The sequence below is a fragment of the Brassica napus genome, chromosome A7, assembly GCF_020379485.1.
Source record: "Brassica napus cultivar Da-Ae chromosome A7, Da-Ae, whole genome shotgun sequence".
In the NCBI taxonomy this organism is placed as follows: Eukaryota; Viridiplantae; Streptophyta; class Magnoliopsida; order Brassicales; family Brassicaceae; genus Brassica; species Brassica napus.
The window spans coordinates 10,001,578-10,011,264 of NC_063440.1; the positions used below are offsets into that span (position 1 = coordinate 10,001,578).

General features: G+C 33.4%; 1 long non-coding RNA gene across 1 annotated transcript; it reads right to left on the reverse strand.

The window, feature by feature from the left end:
- Positions 1–6,232: 6,232 nt before the first annotated feature.
- Positions 6,233–9,459, reverse strand: LOC111208315. Its single transcript, XR_002660304.2, has 2 exons — positions 6,796–9,459; positions 6,233–6,656 (listed from the first exon to the last, which is right to left on the reverse strand). It is a non-coding gene; the product is annotated as an uncharacterized LOC111208315 (long non-coding RNA).
- Positions 9,460–9,687: the final 228 nt, after the last annotated feature.

Genomic DNA, 9,687 nt, shown 5'->3' on the forward strand with positions numbered 1-9,687 from the left:
TAATAGAGGTCACCGCATCTGTTTCTTCACGAGTGCGTTTTGGATATTGTTTATCCTTACATGGAAATATATTTTCAAAGAATGAAACAGTCTTTGATTCCATGATTGTATTGACATGAATGTCTGGTATATCTGATTTATGAACCAGAAACCTCAAAAGTTCATATAGCATTTTGCCAGATACCTTATGAGGTATTTTGTTGAGGATTTCATTTGCGGAGAGAAGAGCTTCCCCCACCCCCCCCCCCCTCCCCCCACACAGATGCTGAGCTACACCAAATTCCTGCAACATTGCATTCATCATCTCTTTCAGAGTTTGGTTTTTGCGTTCTACAACTCTGTTAGATTCAGGTGAATATGGAGTGGTTGTTTGATGAATAATGCCATTTTGTTGACAAAACGTATTAAAACGTCCATCATACTCGCCTCCTCTATTACTTTTGACTATTTTGATAGTCTTTTGCAGTTATTTTTCAACTTTGAGTTTATACCCGTTGAATTTTTCCAAGACTTCATCTTTACTACGTAATAAGTATATGTAACAGTACCTTATGCAATCATCAATGAAAGTCACAATATACTTCTTACCACTTATAGTTTGTACGTACTTTAAGTTGCACAAATCTGTGTGTATAAAACTTAGAGGTTCGGTTGTTCTTTCGACACGAGGTGATGGTGTTTTTATGAGTTTTGCTTGGACACAAACTTCACATTTGTCATTCCTAATTTTGGATCTTGGGATCATGTTTAAATTCATTAGTCTTTCTATAGACTTTTGATTTACATGTCCTAATCTTTCATGCCAAATATTAGATGACTCAATGATATAAGCAACTGGATTCTTATTCATTGATTTTTCGGAAATAGGTTCATCGTTTTTCTTAAGGATTGTCATTACACACATTTTGACTAATCCAAATTTGACGAAACCTTTTCATATGAAAACACGATTCTTTTTGTGTATCAGCTGGTCAGATTCAAAGTGAATTCCAAAACTGTGTGTACTCATCAGAGATCCGGAAATCAGATTTTTCCTCATGTTTGGAACATGTTTTACGTTGGTGAGAGTGATCTCCATTCCAGAAGTCATCTTCAACACAACTTTCCGAGTACCTTTGATCTTAGATTTGGATATGTTTCCCGTCTTTACATGATCTTCAGATTTACATTTCTGATAAGTACTGAAAATATATCTATCAGTGCAGATATGTGTAGTGGCACTTGTGTCATACCACCAAGTTTTGGGATTTTCTTCAACAATATGAGCTACTGTGACCACATCACATAGATCTGCTTCAGTTAGGTTGGACTGATTTTTCCCCATGGATTTTCTACGACATTCAAATGATTTATGTCTCATCTTGCCGCAATTACGACATCTCCCTCCATGGGAAGTTGAGTTTGTCTTTTGAAGTTCGAGGGTGCTTTTTAAATAAGCTTCGGTTCGAATTTTTGAAATCTTGCCTTCACTTTACCCTTGTTCCGATACTCAGCCACATTAGCATCTTGAGTACGGAATGGCTCATCTTTGTCACGTTTCTAAAACCGGGTAATTAAGTTTGCCAAAGTCAAGGCCTTTTGCTTGTAAGCAAGATAAGTTTTGAAGTCTTCCCAACTTAGAGGAAGCTTTTCAATGGAGCAATTCACTGTGAAGGTCTTACAGAGCTTCATACCTTTGTCAACGAACTCTTGAAAGATAAATTGTATCTCATGAACTTGTTCCATGATAGGTCGTGAATCGACCATCAAGAAGTTAAAAGATTTTGCAGTAGCAAATTTCCCCGAACCTACATTGAAGGATTTGTATTTTTCTCCAAAGCATCCCATAGATCTTTGGAGGTTTCAATCTCACTGTATACATAGAACATCTGGTCCACCAAGTGGTTTTGGATGTAGCCTTTACATAGGAAGTCACCATGCCTCCATGCTACAAGGCGTGCCAGCGCCGTGGATCTGTATTATCGGCATCTAGCACTGGTTTGACTTCGGTAAGATACCTTGCCAAATTCAGTATAGTCATAAAGAATTGCATTCTTTGCTGCCACTGTTTAAAGTTCGATCCATCAAACTTATCGGGCTGAATTCCGCTTACGTTGCTTGGTACAACCGGAACTTGTGTAGGTTGCGTTCCAAGTGGTATACCATTCCCGAATTGGGTTGTCGGCTAACTTGTTGAATCACCTTTCGCCCCAATAACCGTAGTCATTGATTCGAACATGCAATTTAAATTGCAAATAATTGTTCTCAAAATCGCTAAGAAGCGTTCTTGAACTTTAATAATCGTTTTTTGGATTTCGCCAAAAGGTCATCCTAAACGTTATTTCTAAAATAAAAAACGAGATCGTGAACCTTTCAATGAATGTTACATATATCATTTTCTAAGGATGATTCGTCTTTTTACCAAAACGTTCTGAAGAAAAGCTAAAGAGTGTTCTCAGAACCGTTTCAGATGATTTAAAAATCCGTTTAGAAATATTGTTGGCAATATTCAATCCAATTCAACTAATAAGCATGAAGCGGATTTATTGAGTTAAGTATGTTAGGACGCAAGAATCCATATTGAAAATTACGAAACAAAGCGTGATGATAACGATAATATAAAGCGGCAAAAACTTTAGAACCCCAAAATGGAAAAGACAAATACGTGGAGTCGTTATTTGATCACTTTCCTTAACTCAGTAAATTGCCCGTACGTGAGAAGGTTTATGTACGATTTTGAGTCCCAGGATAAAACCACGTGAAACTATTTTGCTTCACCCAACACAGAATCTGCGAACCAACTCTCCAGACTTACTTTGAAAGATTAGAGGTATTGCTGAAACTTTTGTATGTGGAAGCTTATGTATGAATTTGTGAGTTCTTAAGTGTATGAGAGTATGTCCTTAATGGAAATGCAAGATGTCTATTTATAGGAGAGATTCACAAAGCTTAGTCTTAAAGTAACTTGACATGTGTCATTGAGTTTGTTTAAGCTTTTGATATTTGTTACTAAGTCATCAAGGTTAGACACCAACATAGTTTTATCAGTTGCCATTTTTCACTAAGTTGCGTTGCATAGCTTGGTCAATAAGTTAGATTAGTCATCAAATTTACTTAGCTTAAGCCATTTGTTACCAAATAGACTTACTTTAGTCATCAACTTAGTAAAAAGTTTTCTCCATTATTTTACTCAGCCCATGGATAGGGCTGGGTTGCGGGTCAAACCCGCCCCGCTGATCCGCCAACCCGCGGGTTACAAAGTTTTTTTTTGTCAAAAAATCCGATCCGCACAATCCGCGAACAAATAAATTTATACCCGCACCCACCCCGCTTAATTTTGCGGGTAACCCGCGGGACCCGAGGGTTATATTTTTGTTTTAAAAAATAATTATTTAGTTAATTTTTTGTAAAATATAATATAAATAATATATTTATAATTAAAATTTTAAATATTTTAAAATATTTTGATTATTATTTTTTAAAATTCCCATATTTTCTTTTAAAAATATACATTTTTACAGAAAAAAATATATTTTTTTAAAAGTTTTTTTTTAAAAAACAAATTGCAGGTTGGCGGATACCCGCGTTTCAAAATCCACCAACCCGCATCCGCCCCGCATAAAATGCTCATGATCCACACCCGCACCCGCAAATTAATTTTTCTAAATTGTTTGACCCGCATCCCTCCGCGGCGGGTCAAACGGGCCGGACCCCGCAGGCAAAGAATCATATTCCCAGGCCTACCCATGGACTTGCAAAATATAATGGACTTACTCTATATAAAGTACAACATTTACCTAACATTAGATTAGATTTTTTACTCACCCCAATAGACTAGTAAAATTATATTCATACATACTTAATTTTAGTCAGCTTAAAAAACTTGTAAAAAATAGTTCCAATAAAATAATGATGACATAGCACCTAGAATCCCATTAGTGAAATATCTTTGAATGCGAGGTTAGGAAAATTATTCGAGATTCGATAATCGATCTAACCTCTAACCTACATCCTTATATATATATATATTTTTTTTCCTATAGTATTATCTTATAATTAAGAGGGTGATATCTGATACTTATCAGAAAAAACTTATTGTAATGATGTCCCGTTTTGGGAGGAAAAATGAATGAAGAATGGTATTAAAAAGAGATCAATGCCTCATTTTGTTGTATTTTTGGATTTCCTATGAAAAATATGTTCTAAAAGTTACAAAAATTAATTTTTCGTTTATTATGTAATAATTTAATTATTTTAACTTTATATTAAAAGATTTGAACGATTACAGATGAATTCGATCGGACTGAATCCAAATATTAGGAGACCCAGGAGCTAGATAGCTATATCTTGAATTCCATAAATATGATTACATATTGAATATTGTAAGATAAGAGAAATTTCCAAATATACCACATTTATAATACTATTTTGATGTTTACACTAACTACTTTTACCCTTATTTTTAAAGAGGGAAAAAAGACATTTATAACTATATGATTAACTAATCTAGACTTAAATATTAGAGTTGAAGTGTAGGGTGCGATTCTTCGAATGTGAAATTTAGGATTTTAATAAATATATAAATAAATACTTTAAAATATAATGTTTAGAGAAAAAATAGTTCAAAAATAATTTTCGATTTTCATAAAGAAATTTTGAAAAAATAAACTGGAAAAAATTCAAAAAAAAAGATTTATAAAAAGGTTCAAATTTGAAAAAGTATAATGTTTTTTAAAAATAATTTTTTATTATATATATAGAAAACAAGGGTATAAAAAATATTTTGAATCTTAATGAAAAATATATTTTTAAAAAGATTTCTTAGTGGTAAACAGAAATAATGATACTAAAAAAATTGGTAAACATGAAAATTCAAGATAATTTATTTTGTTACTTATCAACGTAAACATTACACGCACGGATGGATGTCTTTGATGTTGATGTCAAGTTATTAAAAAAAACATCTTGATCTCAATTAAGTAAATATTTGTCCATAAACACTCAAACGTGGAGGCATCAAAATTTTCATTATTGAAACAATCTGGATCATACTTAGTCTTCAGACCCGAATTCGAATCTGCACTATACCAGATTTCCACAGCATGTGGTTACCGGAGCTTTCACATTTTATTTTCGGAGAATAGTTTACTATTTTTTTTACTTAGTCTTCGGTTTTGTTTAGTTATGAACTTATGATCAATTACATGTTTTTTAATCAAATTTAAAAAAGAAGAAAAAATTCAATACAAGAGCGGTCAGAAGATACGTTAGTTAACGTTATGGAATATTTTTCAACAACATGAGATTACTTTATATTTTGATTTCAAATATATGAACATCCATTTCTTAATCTTTAATGACCAAAAAAAAAAAATTTGGTGATCAAATGACAAGTTTTTTATTTGAACATGATCAAATGACTAAAGTTAGGACTCTGAATTTACATTGCCAAACAGCCTCATCATGTTACGTACCTGGCAGAAGCGGATGAGCCATCGGAAACACACACTGTCTCTGTCAAATTTTATAAATTCACGTGATTGTCATTCTACTTGACATGTATATATTTACATGTCGACATTCGATTATACAAAAATTTTTATGGTAACTTGTACGCTTTACGTGTACATTCGTATGCAAATGAATACGCATGTTGGATTCGCCTTGTATTTAACATTTTTTTGTCTTGATCGTTTTATGTTCGAGAAAGAAACGCGAGATTTGTATCGGTTTTTCAGGAGAAATCTTTTATATATCCCTTTAAATCCTTTTTACTATAGAATAAGCTTTATCTGGTAAGCTCTCTCTTGTGTGGACAGCACAGATGCAGGTTGAAAAAAAGATATTTCATCAATCATCATATACGAGTTTTCTGAATTAATATTAGAAACACCTACGTATAATTCCAAAAAAATTATATAATAACCATAATCGTGTGTTTATTAACTTATGTATGTTATTTCAAAAAAAATAAACTTTTGTATGTAAAATCATAAAATATACAATATTGGATTCGACCTTCGTCATCAATTCCACACCATTAGAGCATGTTTATTGGTAAAACCCTTAAGTGGTTCTTAGTGAATTTTTAACTATTAAATTTAAGATAAAAGAGTTTGTTAAGAGACCCTCAATTTTAATGGTTTATTGGTTGTTTCTTAATGATGGTATATAAGAACACAAGTTAAGAAAATGGAGATGAAGAATGTGAGATAAACAAGAAAGAGGATGGAGACTTCAATATTTTGAGAAAGAGAAGAATGGTATCTGATTTATAAAGTTTGTTTATGAATTACAAGTGTGTCTCGTGAATTAAAAGGGTGTCTTGTGACACAAGACTACAACGAGAACACACACACAACAACTACATCTCTCGTGACACACACACACATACATTTCTCATGACTACACACACACAACAACTACATCTCTCGTGACTGACTACACAAGACTACAACAACAACAACTATACTCTTCTTCTGAAAATCACAAACCTTTCACCATTTATCAAATCACGGTGCTTTCACCACTTCACTTCAACTATAGCTTTTACCTTGATTAACAATTGGTATGTGTTTGAGATACTATCACAAGACAATGCAACGGTGCCCGAGAAACCATCACTCTGTAGTTTCTTCATCCTCCCTTAACCTTAGCATGCCTCTTGTTCTTCCAATCTAAAGACACAAAGACAGGAAAAGATCAAAACAGAGCAAATAGAAAGGTTTTGTCCAATTGACACAACGGTTTATCCAATTCAACAGAGCAAATACAAAGGTTATATCCAATTCAAAAGATCAAATACAAAGGTTTTACCTTTATAAAAAATCTCGGGGGGTTTCGTCTGGCAGAGAGAAAGGTTTGACCTTTCGATTCGCTTGAAACAGTCACCGTTCTCCTTCGTCTCCGACAGCCACCACGAGTTTTAGATCTCGTCGTTTTTCTTGGTCGAAGACAGAAACTGATAGAGGGGACGCCGATTTCCATCATCGACAAGAGCCTTCGGGAGCGCCGACGTTTCGTTGAGGAGAAGCTCCTTGAAGAAGAGAAATCGACGAACGCAGAGAGGAGCGAAGGAAAAGAAAAAGAAGGAAAAAAAGAAAAGAGACCAAACCGACAGACCCACTTCTCCTCAATCCAATGAACAATAGACACGTGGCTCGTAAGGGACGTGCCTTCGCTCCCTTAATTAAGGGACGGAACTTAGTTTAATTCATGTTTTTCTTTTATTTTTAATGCAACTAGACCTAAGATACCAGCTTAAGGGCTGCTGATAAACATGCTCTTAGCATCATCATGAAGTTATTGACAATTAACCAAGCCATGAGAATCAAAAATTGACTCCATACGTTCGCAAAGGCCCATTAGCTCGATAGTCTGGATGGAACTAGGCCCTTTTAACTAAGTCCATTAACGATATGATCTTCCATCTATAACAAATACTCCCTCTATTTTTTATTTCAAGTAGTTTAAGTAAAATTTGTTTGTTTCAAAATATAAGTATTTTTTATAATTTTAAGTAAATTTTACTTTATTGGATATAGTGTGACCAATCAAATAATCAATACTATTAAAAGGGAAGGAGTCCTAAAAAATCTACTTAAAACAAGTCATAGTTGGACCATTTCATTTAACTAGAATTCCTATTATTTCTCATACTACTAACTTAATTATTCTTCATTAAAAGTAAATTAGTCATAAAAAATGGTACTAACCTAATTATCTACTTATATGTTTACTATATACGCATTATTCCATCATAAATATTTTGAGCTAATATTAAATAATGTCCATCCTATATTTATATAGTATATAGTTACTTGTGATTTATTTAATAGATAATACTTTCGAAGACTATAAACAAAATATAATATCCATTGTAAAAAATACATTTTTTATAGAGATGAACCATTATTTTATACTAACCTTATTAACTAAACTGATTTCATTAACCATGTTATATATATGAACACTTCAATATTATCATTCACAAACTAAACGATGTTTGTCACAATTTAATATTCCAAGTTGGTTGTATTATTCTAATACCAAACCAGTTCCTATAAAAATCCATAGATATGATTATGGTCTACATAAAACCGGTTCAATCTTTCCATCTGCTATATTTTCAGAAAATGACTATTTATCTTCGGTTATGTTAGATATTTAGTCTAACCAATTATAAATCGGTTAGTGATAACTTCTAAAACTTTGAAAACACTTTGTTATTTATTAACACTATATCGATACTTTAAAATATGTTAGCAGTAGAATTGTGTTTTAGAACAAAATCTACTTATTTTAAAACATAATATTATTTTGAAAATCGTTTTGATACTATGTGTTATATTAAAAATAGTTATATATATTTGAAATAAATAATTATATACATAAATTATACTTTTGGTTAACTAAATTATTTATCAACCAAATAAAAATATTCAGGTAATTCAAGTTTTCGTGTTATCCGGTTTATAAATAGTATTTTTAGGATATGTGTTTATTTAAAAATTGAATGTAATTAATATTTTTAAATATATAATTTTTATTTAAAAATTCAGGTACTCATTTGGTTCTCGGTTTGGTTTCAATTTTTCGGTCATAGATTTATGATTTGCTATATTATTTATGCAATTCAATTCAATTTTGGTTTTTCAGCTTGGTACGGTTTGGTCCGTGGTTTTGGATAAATGTGCTCAAACTTATACACTATCTTATATAGAAATTCGTTTACAATATATTTAATTACAAAATCTAGTATATACTTATTTATGATTGGTTTGGACTATACCTAATTTATATATCAAATGCTATTTTTGAAAAAATTAATAACTTTTTTTAATAATTGTGCATTCACCTAAAACTACCTCCATAAAAAAAACAGAGGGAGTATAAAAGAAGACAGAAAACCCATGTAGCTTCTCTCAATGATATCATTGACTCCAGTATATATCATGTATTGGCTGATTCTGCCTCTATAATTAGTCACAAGGTTGTGATGCAGCCACAAATAGGATCAAAGTGTGCTCATAACACATGTCATGTCTCATTTTCCATTTTACACTCCCGAAACATGTTATGTGTGCTGCTATATTGGATCAAACCAAGGGAATGACAAGGTTCGGCCCATCAGTGAAGCAAGCCTGCAGCAGAGAGTATGAATTTCTAGAAGGCAGATGATCTTATCACTTGCCAGCTGTCTCTACGGAATAAAAAATAACAAGTGAGAGACATCCCATGTGCTCCTAACGGCCTCGTCACATACGTGTGGCTGAGGTTGGGATCTTCTATTTATAGATTGTTCTGAGCAGAGAGAATGCTATCTAGTGTTTAGATCAATCAAGAGAGAAAGAGGGAGGTGAGGGTAATCCATGATACGTAGCAACCAAACCCGAGCCAGGCTTGGTCGCTACGCAGCGACCGAGCGCTCGTCCCGCTCGGTCGCTACGTAGCGACCGAGCTCGAGCCAAAAAAGCTCGGTCGTAGCGACCGGGCTCGAGCCAAAGTTCGGTCGCTGTGTAGCGATTGAGCCTTTCCGAACATCGACACGACACCGGTCCATGCATTCTCGTCAAACCTTCGAATGCTATCTCCCGAAGACCGTAGCAAGCTCAGTCCATGTTTCCCGCTATTGTAATTCATCGATCAAACTTCGCGGATTAGAAACCGCAGAAAACTCGTAGTAAACGTGTCGAGTCGGAAGACGGC